The sequence below is a fragment of the Zeus faber genome (assembly GCF_960531495.2).
Source record: "Zeus faber genome assembly, chromosome: 6".
Lineage (NCBI taxonomy): Eukaryota > Metazoa > Chordata > Actinopteri > Zeiformes > Zeidae > Zeus > Zeus faber.
In genome coordinates, this window is record NC_137201.1 from 18,278,793 (window position 1) to 18,293,792 (window position 15,000).

The following is a 15,000-nucleotide window of genomic DNA, read 5'->3' on the forward strand; positions in this document are numbered from 1 at the left end:
AACAAATGTTTTCAGAAGGGTGGCCAGATGGCACTACAGAAAATCTTTGGGTGGCACACCAAAATCTTGTTGGGGTTGGGGGTTGGGGTGGGTGGGGGCGGTATTCATCTCATATCTGACATGTCACAGCAACATGGTGGGGAGCATGAGCGGTGAACAAACAACGTTAATGTGCACGTATAATGTGGTTTTGAACTGCAGAGAAGCAGGGAGCGTGTGCGATGCACAGGGGACCAGCGTTTGTCCCGCCTTTTTGTCTCCATGGACTTGACCAACTACCTTTCAGATCCGGGGTGGCCACAGAGCTCGGGCGACATTTTCGGGGTTGTCGTGGCCACCCCAGGCCACCCCCTAGAATCGCTACTGTCCTCACTGTCTAGCCCCCCATTTTTCTTTTAGATCTAGTTCCAAAACTATGTTTCATTCCTTTCTGTTGTGCACATACCCACGGAGACAAAATGTAACTTCAGAACAAAATGCGTAATGAATGATGTGTGATGCTGCTTGAGTGGTTCGCTTCCTCCTTTAAGCCTGCTGGTGTGTGTGTGTGTGTGTGTGTGTGTGTGTGTGTGCGTGCGTGCGTGCGTGCGTGCGTGCGTGCGTGCGTGCGTGCGTGCGTGCGTGCGTGCGTGCGTGCGTGCGTGCGTGCGCTTGCGTGCGTGCGCTTGCGTGCGTGCGCTTGCGTGCGTGCGCTTGCGTGCGTGTGTGGTGAACTTCCACTCACGGAGTCCTAATCTTTCATAGCACCATGGGGCCCATTCACACGAAACCACAGTGCAATAACGCGGTTTCCGGCTCCGTAACAGAAATCAACTTTATATCCTGTTTATATCCCGACGGTGGGAGGTTGTCGCCAGATAGAAAAAAAGAGCCCGGGAAGAAGAGATCGAATACTGCACGTCCCAAACTTAAAGAGAGCATGTTCCGTGGTGTTTGAGGCCACTGTCGCCCCCAACGCCGGCTCCGGATTGCAGCAGCCTACCTCATTAACCCCGTGCATGGGAGAGCCGAAGGGAGGGACGAGATGGGAAATGGCTGTAGTGTGTGCGTGTGCGTGTGCGTGTGCGTGTGCGTGTGCGTGTGTGTGTGTGTGTGTGTGTGTGAGCGTTCGCGTAAAGGAGTGGGTGGAGGTCTGTGTGTGTTGTGCATGGAGATGGAGATAGAGTGTGTGTCCCATGTTTCCCAGGAGAAATTAGAATGTCAGCGCAGTGTGGGCCTGAGGGCATTCAGTTTATTAAGAATGGACTTCACTCAGTACTCACTCATGGCTTACATTGCTGCCTGTGTGCATGTGTGCGCGTGCGTGTGTGTGTGTGTGTATTTGTATGTGTATGTGTATGTGTGTGTGCGTGGGTGTGTGTGTGTGTGTGTGTGTGTACATAAACTTGTACCCATGCATCTTTGTGTGACCGCTCACAGGTGCGTGCGTGCATACGTGCAACACACAAAACTGGAAGGCTCACTGGCCCGAAGCAAGGACTTTGAAGTCACAGCAGAGTTTTTCACGGTCCAATCAGAGAAGCAGCAGGGCACAAAGGTCCGCCCCCCACACCTAGCTGCTCCCCGTCGACCACACCACCTGTCCTCCCTTCCTCCCTCTCCATCGCCCCGGCGCTTTAACCTCGCTAAGAGCAGCTCACTGAACAACGGCGCAGGCTTGCCTTAATTCACCAATGTCTAATTTTATGCATAAACCCCTGCACGCACACGCAAACGCACGCACAGGATGCTAATTACAACCAGTCGAAACAGCGGTTGCAACATTTACCGCCGTATGAATAAACATGAAGCCGGGGCTGAATAAACAGGAGTCATGCGCCCGACACAAATTCAAAGCTCAAATCGTCACACAACACCATGCCGGCTTTTGGGCTTCCGCGGCGGCTGGGGCGAGCACGGTGCGACACACGCTCGGTGAGTTGGATTCAGCCGGAGGTGGGGCTCGAGGCTGTCAGTGAATCTGTGCGGATGTTAACAATAAACCACATCGCGCGCGCGCACACACACACACACACACACGTGCGCGCAGGCGTGCACAAACACACGCGGCCATCTACACATAGACTTCACGTTATGCGCAGGCAGCACCGGGTGTGAGCAGTAAGTATCTGAAAAAGAGTCCTTAAAATTCAAAATGCATTGGGATACATTAGTATGGCGCCGCTTTCGCGACCCCCAGACCTGTGCGGATAACAGAAAAGGCGAGCGTCTAATTCGCAAAGCACCCGCAAAAGGTGAAATGCACCGGTAGCATTGCTGCCGCGCAATTAGCGTCTCGGTGCACCGGTGCTGTTTGCACGTGTTTGAATTAGGTATTCACAAACACCAGTGCTAATAGCCACATATTTAATTTGCCACATGAATAATTGCGATCAGATGCAAAGCCGTGTGGTGTGTTTGCGCTGTCATATCATGGGTGCAACATCTTTTGTGAAACGGACGCTAATATTAAAAAAAGATTGGTTGAATTGCTAAATTCCCTATTTGCTGGTGTTATTGTTGTCGCTGTGTCACAGCAGTGTCCGGTGTTCACCGAAATGGATGACCTGCCACATTGTGCGACGCTGAAGATGAACAGTTTTAAGACGCTTGTAAAAACACAGTGTGTGGTTATTTTACAGAAACTATCAGATAACCAGTTTTCCCTAGTTCCTATCAAAATATTTGATTCTAAAGACAGCAAAGTGCATTAGTTACTTATCCATTTTCTTGTTCCAAGCTACCATCTTCTCATCTTTGTATGTCTTTAAGATGAGTGATAAATCCACAGACGGAAATAGCCACTCGGGTCACCCATTTGGGCGTAAACCAGTAAAACACTGTGGCACAGCACTGAAAATAATGCCTAGAAACAAGGAATTTAGGAATAAAACCAAACCTATATTTTTTTTAAATAACTCCTCAAATGCATCATGTATCATCAGGCTTTTGCCTGTGGCGTGGGTTTTTGCACTGAATACGGATTGTCCCCCATTACTTGCATGGAACTCCTGATGGAGCCTTGCATCCAGTATTTGAAAGAAGGTTCAAACAGGGAGGATAGGGATGAGCAGGGAGGATAAAACAGGGAAAAACTTCAAAAACATCTAGCCGTATATACTGTACATATATATATATATATATATATATATATATATATAAAAAGAGCAGCTCCGCACCTGCACTTGATCCAATATCTGTCTTCCCGGCATTCGCATCATGTGACGCTGCGGGCGCGGAGCGGAGGGAGCGCCGGGCGCGGCCGCTCATTAAGCCTCGTCCGTGCACCGCGGCGCGCACGCCATCATTTATGCCGTGCGCTCCGACCGGTCAATCAAAACGATTATCGCCGTGACAAACGACCGGACAACAAACAATCTATCACTGATCTATCAACGATCAACAGACGATCAATGGCTGCTCCACAGCCAATCAATCACCAGCCCATTCTGATGGGAGACCGGAGTGTTTTAGTGCTGGGGGGGTGTTGACTTTAGTGGAATCAACGACACGTGTGCACTCATCACGCCTGGATCATTTGCTTTACAATACATTGTTATAAAACAAAAACAACATTTTTTTTATGAAGAGAAAAATGGAGATAAATAGCGAGGTCGTGCGCTAAACATCTGTTTACACGAGAGAAGAGAGAAAGAGAGAGAGAGAGAGAGAACAACGGGAAAAATGGAAGCTGGTAAATGAAAGGTTCCCTCCACGCCGGGAGGAAGCGAGGGAAGGAGGGAAAGAGAAAAAGAGGGATCCCTCTGAGTCAGCCTTGGAGTTTTCCATCCCCTCCCCTCCTCCTCACCCCCTTTCACTAGCTCCGCCCCTTCCTTCGCCTCCCTCTCCTCCTCCGTCTGCCTCCTTCCTCTAGCTCCACCATCCTCCACTCCGACGAAAAGCTTGGTTTCGCGTTTCCTGTCCTTTTCTTTTTTTTTTTTATCAAACTCATCAACTCGGCCTTGTGTCTCCCTTACCCGACTATAACCACACACACACGCACGCACACACACACACACACACACACACACACACACACACACAGGCACGCACGCACGCACACACTCAGCACACACACTACTAGCACAACAAACAGCATCCAAACACACACACACACACACACACACACACACACACCTTCTCGCCTCTATTGCATACTGATGAGCGAGGGACTGCGCCACTCCCAGCGCTCTAAGCAAACGGAGTCCTGATGAAATACACATGTATGAACACACAAACAGACACACACACACACGCACGCACACACACACACACACACACACACACACACACACACGCACGCACAGAAACTGGACTCCCCACAGCCCACACCTTCGTCAGAGAGGTGTTACTACTCCTCTTCCTCGCTGCTCTGAGCCTCTGGGCGGCGCTCGGACCAGGCTCCCCCTTTGCGCCTCCTTTCCTAATTGTTTGCCATCTCTGCTTCCTCATCTGTGACCTTCTCTGTGCCGTTCATCATCCTGCTCCCGCCACTCCACTTTCATTCCTCCACAGTTCCTCATTCCTCCCCCCTTTCATCCCCATTCTTCTCGCTTTATATTTTGGAAGTGCTCACTTTCCACTCAACCTGCCTGATAAGATAATGAGTAAATGAAGTAACGGAACCCATTCACTTTTCTGGCTCTTCTTTCCTCTGTGTGCATGTGTATGTGGACACATGCATGCATGCGTGTGTGTGTGTGTGTGTGTGTGTGTGTGTGTGTGTGTGTGTGTGTGTGTGCGCGCGCCGCGTGCCTGCACATGTACTTTCCTCAGAAAAGCCATACTCAGCAAGCCCAAATCACAAAAACTGGATTACACTTAGCTTACATCCCACCATAACACCAGGGCTGTAATTTGTTGTTGTATTTTTCTTCTTTTATAGATTATGTTTCAATTTAAATCTGAACAACCCATTCAAAACACCTAACAAATAATTATATATTTTTTTCTAATATGCATGGGTGATATATAAAAATGCTGGTTTTGGAGGAACATTTCCAACTAGTGCCAGTGTACCCCAAATGCTGCCTGCCAGCGTCCTATTTCACCAAATATTTTTTACTTTTTTACTTCTGTTGTACTTTTTATTTTTTACTCTAAATCACACTAATCTCCACACACAAAAGTCACTTTTCACTAGTCGTGGCAGATTTCTGATTGGTGTAGAACCCGCGTGCACCAACATTGCGATGGATGGGCCCACACCTAGTGGTGATTTGGGAGGGATGGCAAAGAGGCGGAAGGCATTTGGCTCACTCACCACAGACTACACAATTTCACATCATGACTCCTGGAAAGTTCAAGGACATTAGTTCCCACAGTTAAAACAAGATTATACAAGACTAGAAAAGCATTTTGCACAGATTATTGTTGGAGGATTAAATTAAGCTGGGATGGTGGAGAAATATAACGATATTTTTCTTTTTGCATGTGCATGTACATTTCATGGCGCTATAAAGTATTTACAAGACAAAACGGCACTTCACAGTTCACTTGACTCATGGAATCGGATGGAGTAGCTTTGCTATAGTTAAACTACTTTTCTTAGCAGCTTGTCAGGTCGCTTGCTATTTTTTTAAATCATGAGGAGCCTGAGGCTTGGGTCACACTGCTGGTGACAGGGCCGCAGCGTGAAGTCGAGCAGCTCTCGTCCTGTCGCCCAACATTTCAAACCTCTCCTTTTCAATATTGAATATGGACTGCACTGTACACTGTACTGTACTGTACTGTACGTGTGTACTTAAAAAAAATTGAAGTGGTGGAGCTGTAAATCAATTACCTCTCAGAAAAATGAAAATAAAGAATTAAAAAGCATAAAATGACGTGTTTCTTATTTCATCGATAGTTAGAGGGACGTTCTTCATTTTAAAAAACAGCCTAATCATGAACAATTACTGTACACAGTAAATGCGTCCATATCCCAGAAACCAGTCCCATTAAGAGCGTGTCTTCCCTCCTATTAGCTGTCGCCCGGCGCTCGCCGCTGCTCATTTGCATGAAGTGGAAACCTGCTCAACCTTCCTCGTCGCCGGGAAGCCGTCAGCTTGTCGCCGGTCGTCGCTCCGCCCTCCGCAGCCGGATGAAGCCGAGCTCTTTTTGAAATGTATTGCAGCGCCCGTCGCTTTGCAGCGCCCCCGTCGCCGGCGGTGTGGCCGTACCGCACGCCTGTAACTTGGCACGGTGTTGCCGCGCGATGTCTCTGCAGCTTGCCCGATACCAGTGCAGTGTCGAGTTAACATGATCTAAAATTGCTACCCCAACGTTTACGACTGGTTAGATCGCTCAGCTGACCGTGCTGAGTCGGCGGAATATCTTCACACCTGCATGATGTCATTTTCTTTGTTGTCTGTTTGACTTCCTGAGTGACGAGTCCACGGCTTACAGGAAAGCTTTGGTTATTGTTTCTGTTTGTTATTCTACTTCCTCCATCTCACACACTTAACCGGATCACTATAATGGTATAACTGCTCGGAATTCATTACAGAGGGAACACAAAAGTGGAGGCTTGGGAAATGACTGAGTGTGGGACAATGGTTTCACAAACTATAACACAGAGGAGCACAATCCTGCAAAGCAGTAAAAAGTCAGAATTAACGAAGTACTGATATTACCTGAGATGAGGAAGTACGTGCACGCGTGGGTCTCCCATTCATTCATTCATTCATTCATCCATCATTAGTCTGTTTGCTTTTCATTTTTGTTTTGTCATCACACTTGTGTGTGTGTGTGTGTGTGTGTGTGTGTGTTTGTGTGTGTGTGTGTGTGTGTGTGTGTGTGTGTTTGTGTGTGTGGTTTGTAGTAAGGAATGGAGAGAGGAGAGTTGAGGAGAGATAAGAGAGAATATTTCTGTGAATGACATAGAGCAATGGAGAGCCACGCATAAGCACACACACACACACACACACACACACACACACACACGCACACGCACGCGCACATGCACACACACACACACACACACACACACACACACACACACACATGCACGCACGTAATGCAATGCAGGCACGCACTTGCACACACTCAAGGTTGGGATGCATTGAAGCTTGCAGGTTAGGGGTGTGTGTGGATTATAAATAGCTCTGCATCCTCAGTGCAGCTATTTTTGGAGCCGGAGTCGTGACTGAACCGACCAAAGGCAAAACACAGAGGGAACACACACTCATCCAGTCGTGGCCCTGCCCAGACGCAATCACACACACACACACACGCACACACACACGCACACATACACACAAACATACGCGCACACACACACACACACACACAGACACGAGCAGAGACCCAGTGGTATCCACAATCTGAGTCAGTTTTCCTGCTGCACCAGTTCTATTGAAGTGGTGAATCGCTGAGTGTTTGTCCTGTTGTGTTGCTGTTTTTTGGCAGGTTCTCATCTCAGTTTGTCCTGGCTTTATTTCATTTTCTCCTTCTCTCTCCCCTTACGTTGTTCTGTTCGTTTTTCATCTCGTCGTTCAGTTATTTTGTAATTGTGTGTCGTTACCGGACCCTGTCTGTGTGTGTGTGTGTGTGTGTGTGTGTGTGTAGGAGGTGATACTTGATTTGTATCAGAAAGTTAGTGTGATAAGGCTGATGGAAAAGGTGTTAAGGGTTAAGTAAGTAGCTGGCGTGCTAAATTAATTATTTTGCGAGAATTGAGCTATGGATAACTTGTCGTGCTCCAAAGTGAACATTGCAGCGCCTCAAGGGGGACATGTGCTGCGGAGGACAGGCCTAAGATCTGATTATCATGTTAGTGTGCTAAAATGGTTTAAGTTCAGGAAAGCTCTTTTAAGACTTACTTAAATCGAATCCAAACTCAGCCGCTAATGTGCTCTAAGCTGTTATGGAAAAAAGGTGTGTGCGTGTGCGTGTGCGTGTGGGTGTGTGTGCGTGTGCTTGCGTGTGTGTGTGTGTGTGTGTGTGTGTGTGTGTGTGTGTGTGTGTGTGTGTGTGTGTGTCCACTGCATATGTTCTATCCCGGGTCCCGTTCGTACACCTGAAGAGGTGATTGTGAATCAGCATGGCAGCTCCCTTGCTGTGTCAAAACGGTGCCTGACCCGACCTGACCGGTTGTACCGTCAGGTGACCAAATGCCCGACGGAGGTTCTGATTGGCTGCTACAGGGAACAACTGTCCACCACGCAGAGTAGAATACAACTGAATAGAATGCAATACATTAGAATACCATACTATACATATAGTAGAGAAGAATAGAACACTGAACAATAGCATATGGAAGAATAGAAAACAGAAGTACAGAATAGCATGTTGAAGAACAGAATGTAAGAATAGAGCACAGAAGAATCGAATACGGAGTAGAAGGAGTTAGGGTTTGCAAAAGGCAGTGTGGTATGTACCCGCCCAATACATCTATCTGTATTTTAGGTGGAGTTGCACTTGTTTTTGGAGTCCTGCCAAGTGCCCGGGCATTGGAAATTGGAGCATCCGTTGCTCAAATCTCAATTTAGACATCTGCCAAACTGAGAAAGTTTTGAAAGCCGAATGAATAAACTGTGGTTTTGGCCAAGCACCCTGTTCGCTGCCAATGTTGTTGGTTTTTTTTTTTATACATTTTCTCACAATTTTCCCCGACAATCAGTCGTACGGTAAGCTTTGATCTTGTTTTGCCGCCGCGCTATTTTAACACGGAGGCCAATTAGGAACCACAAACCCAACCCTCACAAAACCCTTCCTTTGATACTTGATTCAGCTCTTGATGTGATAACAATATATTACTTCCAATTTGAAGAGATATTCTACAGTAGCATGACTCCAGGATAACGGCGGCTGGATCGATGCCACTTCGGCACATGGCCGTGGTCACACTGCGCTCGCGGTGGCGGAGAACATAAATGCGGCAAACATATTGTAAACCCTCCAGAACAGCCACACACTGTTCGAGTTCCTTCCTCCCTGCCACTTGGCCCACCTCTGTTTCACGGGGACAGTTGTCATGCCAACACAGTCTTGGCAGGAGCCAAAACAGAGTGCCAGTGTAAGGTAGGGGCCACTTGCACAGCGGGGAATACAGATCGAGTGTGTGTGTGTGTGTGTGTGTGTGTGTGTGTGTGTGTGTGTGTGTGTGTGTGTGTGTGTGTGTGTGTGTGTGTGTGTGTGTGTGTGTGTGTGCAAGAGCAGGTGTAAGATGCAAAATATCGCGGGCGTCGACATTTTAAGGGAAAATCGTCCGACCCTTGATTTATACTGGTGAAACATTTAGATTCTAAATGGACCTGGTTGCATCATGTGCTGTGAGACTGCTGAGGGCATGCATGGATTAGTGCGAAAGGTGCTTCTCTTTATTTCCTTTTCATCAATACACACCCACTGTTATAGTACTGTATAATAAACCAGACACATTCGTAAACCTGCCCAGGGTGCAGCCCTTGGAGCTTTAAAACAGACCCCCCTCTGTGTGTGTGTTTCTCCCCGACCGGCGTTCTGGACATGCTTCACGCTGCTTTTACTTTCCGGGGTTGGTGTCAGGGACCCGCGTTGGATGACGGGAGGAGGGGGGCAGGGGGTGAGGGGAGATAGCAGATCAATCAGAGATCTCCTCTCTTCCTCCGCTCCGGGGGGAACGGAGAGCGCAGCGGGCACCTGTCTAACGCAGACACACCGCAGGGCCAGAGAGCAGCAGAGTGGACCCACAACGAGCAGATTCGGGGGCGGGGAAGGTTGGAAGTGAAGGATGGACGGATGGATTTCCAAGAGAGAAAGGAAGACAGGGAGGAAAACAAAGTGGTAAAATAAAGCCAGTCGAGGGAAAGGAGTGCCATAGGAAAATATGAACTGCTGGTGATTTGGGAAGGGTGGCAAAGAGGCGGAAGGCGTTGGATTGAGCGGGAGGGAGAGAGAGAGAGCGAGTGGGAGAGAGAGAGGGAGAGAGAGAGAGAGAGAGAGAGATAGACAGAGAGACAGAGAGAGAGACAGAGAGAGAGACAGAGAGAGCGAGAAGGTGCTCCCAGGAGACAAGCAGGGTGAAGTTGTGTTAAGCTGAGATCAGAGACGGGGATCAGCTTGTGTATCCTTTGTATCTGAGTATCATGTTTTATCCGGGGAGGGAGGGACTCAATAAACAGCCTGTCTCCCTGCTCGTGGAACTTTGCTGCGAGCCGGGCCCGCGTCTCCGCTGATCAGATTGTAAAGCGGTGCTTCCCCCCCGAACGCCTCCCCGCTAACCACCCCGGTGGAATGTGGAAACGATGATGAAAAATGCATACAGTATGCGCGGCTAAAGTTTTTTTTTGCAGGGGAATAATCCGTCTCTCCCTGATTGTTTTACGTTTTATTCACAAAATGCAGCTATGAGTCGAAATAAATTCATCTTGCAGAGTGGAAGATGGTACGTACAGTACTGGCTGGTATTGCCGTAGATGAGTGAGTCACCACCGGACGAGATTACTTTGCTATTTTCATTGATTAAAAAAAAACACACATTCTTTCAAACAACATGAATATTACAGTGAAACAGACTGGCTGCGAGCTCTGAACAGTTTAATATTTGCCAGGGTGAATGGATCATTGTGACGACCGCCTCACGGGGCCGGCGCCGCGATTTTCTCTCTCGCGGTGGTAAGGTGGAGCTTGACCAGCGCGTGGCGTGCTAAGAAAATAATTGATTTTCATGACTTAAGAGGTGCTTGATAAGGAAGTTCTCGTTTGTTTGTTTTTTTCATTTCAATAAAAGTAGATACGGCACACGGCACAGTCTACATAAATGTCGTTTTTTAATTTAATTTGGCCAAAGAATATTCAACAAAATAACGACAAGCCGGACACAACTGACCACAAGGCAATGACAAAAACGTCCCTCACGTGCAGAGGTGAAAGACTTGAGCAGCGGACAGGGTCCATGCAGCCACAATTAATGACAATACCATACATCAAAAATGCGACAACAACAAGTATGCACTTGTTGTTGTCGCATTATTCCATATGCGTAATCAGACAACGGTGCACTGGTGATAATGTTTCGGATGAAATGGCTATCACAACGTTAGAAATGAAATGAAGTCCAGCCACAATTAGAAGTGCAGTGCATTCAGCCTATGCCTTAACTCTGCACACACTTGTAGAACCAACTGGCTCTGGATCCAGATCAGCCCGAAGGACAACGGGTCTGGTGTTCTGGACATCCGGGGCCTTGGTTCTTTCTGTTGTGTATGGACAGGCAGGCAAAGGTCGCTGAGGCCAGGGTTTGCCGCTCTGTTTCTCGGGTAGGTTTTTACATGCTGCAGGCGGGGGAAAACGGCGCTCACATCACGCGGAGGTTAGATGTCAAAAGTTTATAGATGTCCACGAGTCTTTCTAAGGTTTGAGCATGGGCAGGAGCTCCAGTGTGCTCCTGTGTTTCTTTTTACCTTTCAAAGAGGGGGCGCAGTCGGGGCACCTCGGCCAGCAGATTGTCACTCTCTGATGCCACGGTGCGGTGCCATGGGCACACGGCTCTGCTTTTGAAGGGATGTGGCGTGTTTGCGATTGAGGCCTGACGTTCCCATGAGAACCGCCTCTGCTTCTGTGGAAAAGCGTCGGGTCTTTTCATTCACCGGTCGGTCATTGGCGGGGTAGAACGAGGAAGTTCATCCGGAGAGGACGTGAATGGATGTTCTGTTTGAATGGGAGCTTCAACTGCAAAGACCTGTAGATGGCTGGGCTGTTGGCATTGCCTCCTCTCTTGTGCGGTTGGCGGCGGTTGTATGGCCCCACTGACCTCTGCGCCCAGTGCCTATCTGCCTCTTCCTCCGTGCACTTTTCTTTTGTGATGACTCACGAGTGAGTGTGGGAGGTCAGGGGTGGTCTCGAGCAAAAGATCAGGGGGACTGTAGAGTGTGAGACGTGAGCTATGCCGCGCGGAACAGATCCTCAAACGCGAACAGGTGGAGGATGAATTCTGCCTCCATGAGCGGGAGTAGTGAATTTGGCTGCGACTTCGTGTCCTTTTGAGGTTGCAGTGATGGCTGGGAGGCTCTTTTTTTGCACTGCCCACAGCGAGGAGTACTGGCAGGACCGTCGTGTATCCGACAGTTTCTAGACTTCGATGGGCTTCTGGGAAAGCTCAAGTTCCCTTTGCTTCTTGACCAAAATGGGTGTGGACAAATGAGCCTGAGAAAAACTTGTACACGGCTCGCAAAAAGCTAAACAACACCCTGCTGGCTTCCCGTTTCTGACACAGTCCACCAAACAAGATTGAGACGGTGTGCGTGGCAACGATTGTAGATTGCCTGAGGGACCTCCTCTCTGAATTTCTCCTGGACCCGTTGTGAACGGCTGACATGACGGCGGCGTCAAAACACCGAGCCATACGGGCGGCGTGATCAATGTTACACTTACGAAGAGTCTCTTGCGTCTAATGCGTCTGCTGGAGTAAAATGACGAAATTCCTCCACAACTTCCAAATTTTTATGTAGCACACCACCACAGACACATTTGCCGTAGTGTCTAGTATTTCATTCTGTCTATCATGATGCATGTGCTTAGCATTGATAGGATTATCTGCGATTTTCTATGCAACTCTTTTGTTTGAATCTGCCTCTGACCTGTAAAAGTTTTCAGAGACATTTCCTATGTCTCCTCCCTTTCAAAGTCCCTGGTATGCAGTGTCACGCAGTGACTCCACAACTGCTCTCATATACTGTCTGTTCTCTGGGACTGCTCTCGAATGTCCAACACTCAGAGCCCTGCGCATTGTTGAGTGCTGAGTCGTCCGCTCGTTCCACGCTGCCATTGCATGTTCATGCCCCGCGCTAGCGTTGTGTGTCTTGAACGGTTCCCTGCGCGTTAAAGGCGGCGGCATGCAAAGCAGAAAGCGCTGTCGTCGAAATAAAAGATCCCCGCCATTTGCGATCCTCACGCCATCTACGATTGAAGCAGCGTTCCCGCTGTTCAACTTTGGCGTCCGGGTAATGCTGAAGAAGAGGGCACCTCGCTTCTTCAGCAGGTGACTGGCTTGAATCAGAGGGAGCGGCGGCGGTGTTAAGGGTGCAGCTACTGTGGGGTTGGCTGTAGCAGCGACAAACTGCTCCGGTGCTCCCTCACGTCGTGGCTCACGGGTTTCTTTCTCCGACTCATCGTTCTTATCCCCCCCCCCACCCCCCGCTTCTTTTTCTTCGGCTCCCTCGGAGATGGGGTCTGGGTCTGGATTTTCATTTCATTTTCCACCCGCACTCTTCTCTTGATCGGAAAACGGCCCATCGCTCACGCAACGTAGCCTTACGAGCACGAGCACACACACCAGACGAGTCCCCCCCCCCCCCGTCCACACACACACACACACACACACACACACACACACACACACACACACACACACACGCACACACACACAAAAGATCCCATGCAGCAAGGGATCGGATTGGGAACAGAAATGCTGGTTATTAACTTTTACATATTTCTTTATTGAAAAATAAAAGAATAGTAAAAATGCTTGAGGGGGCTTAACTGGGGCCATGCAGATTTGTGATGTGGCTATAGCGCCGCCGAGCCCCAGTGTGGTACCATGCCTGCCCCCTCAACTCCCACCGTAAGGTTTTAAAAAGTTATGTCTTACCACTGATGCAATAGCACAAAATGCAAAATAGGTAAGGGATTACTATTCCGCGGTTGCTCTTTTAACAGTCACAGTCGCAGTACAAGCATGGCGTCCTCGAGAGATGGATGCCACACTTTTTACCCTGCAAGAAATCATTTGTTCAGAATAATAGTTCTTTTTTTGTCTTTTATCTTAAATTTCACGTCTCGCGTTCCTCAGTCTTAGACAAGTTGAAAAGCAATTTTTCCGAGCCAGCAAGGCCATTAATTCCAAGTAAATTGAGGAGAATCAGCAGTAAGAGTGGACAGAACCGCAGGACTGACTGTTCCCATCAAGTCCATAGACCTGAAATGTGTTTAAGTCTTTAATAATCCTTAAATCTGCTGTGTTCCATGCCCCCCTTTTATTACAGTCCTGAATCGATTTTTGAGCTTGTTTCATGTTGGATTGCCCAAGTTCACCTCATAACGTCTCCTCTGCAGCTGGCACGCCGCACTTCCTCATTAAATCCTCATCAAAGTTTATTTCCAATATCGTATTTGCAATGTTGTCTGAACAAATGTTTTGACGTGATGTTTTCTCTGTTGGTTTTATGTTTTAATGTGGCCAGCACACCAACTCATCCTTTAAGGTAGCTCTAGGGATTGGAGGTTCCGCTCGTTCCAATCCATCTATTTGTGGATTTAAGGTTGTTGTTGTTGTTGTTGTTATTTTTTGATACAGTCTAATCACCCAAATATATGGTGGGGTCATGTCCGTGGCGATTTCCATAACGCGGGGTGTGTTGTTTGTTTAGGAGTTGCTCTCTTCGCCAGGAGCGCACTACATCATTTAGCGAGCCTTCAACTGGCTGCAACATCATATTGTTGTATCCTAGCAACCGGCCAAGAAGATGGGCCTGCTTCGGCAAAGCCTCGGTCCAGCTGGCAATCTCAGAGGAGTCTGTGTGTGTGTGTGTGTGTGTGTGTGTGTGTGTGTGTGTGTGTGCGTGCGTGCGTGCATGAGTGCGAGCCTGCGTGCGTGTGTGTGTGCGCGCGCTTGTGTGTGTGTGTGTGTGTGTGTGTGTGTGCGTGTGTGTGTGTGTGTGTGTGTGTGCGTGCGTGCGTGTGTGTGCATCTGCTTTTACAGTATCTCCATGTCTCTGCACAGCTGTGGTTGTTTGCATACATGAGTCCATTTGTGTGTATTTGAGTGTGTGTATTTGCGTGATTGCACATCTTCTGCGCGCTTCACTCTGTGCAGTTGTGTGTGAGTGTGTGTGTGTGTGTGTGTGTGTGTGTGTGTGTGTGTGTGTGTGTGTGTGTGTGTGTGTTAGCTTGATGGGATAATGGAAGGGTTTTGTAGAAATAAGCGCTCCGGTTCAGTCCTGCAGGGAAGATCAATATCAACTATACATCTCTAATTGCCACAGCTGTACAGCTGAAGGAATGGCTGTCGCTTCCTCCCTCACTCCCCACGCATTATCTTCATCTCTTTCTGTCCTTTCT

General features: G+C 48.4%; 1 protein-coding gene across 1 annotated transcript in view; it reads left to right on the forward strand.

Annotated features, from left to right (window-relative positions):
* shank3a (SH3 and multiple ankyrin repeat domains 3a) overlaps positions 1-15,000 on the forward strand; it is a gene marked incomplete at both ends in the record, with an annotated part of 157,666 nt that overhangs the window by 105,473 nt on the left and 37,193 nt on the right. The window lies entirely within an intron of this gene.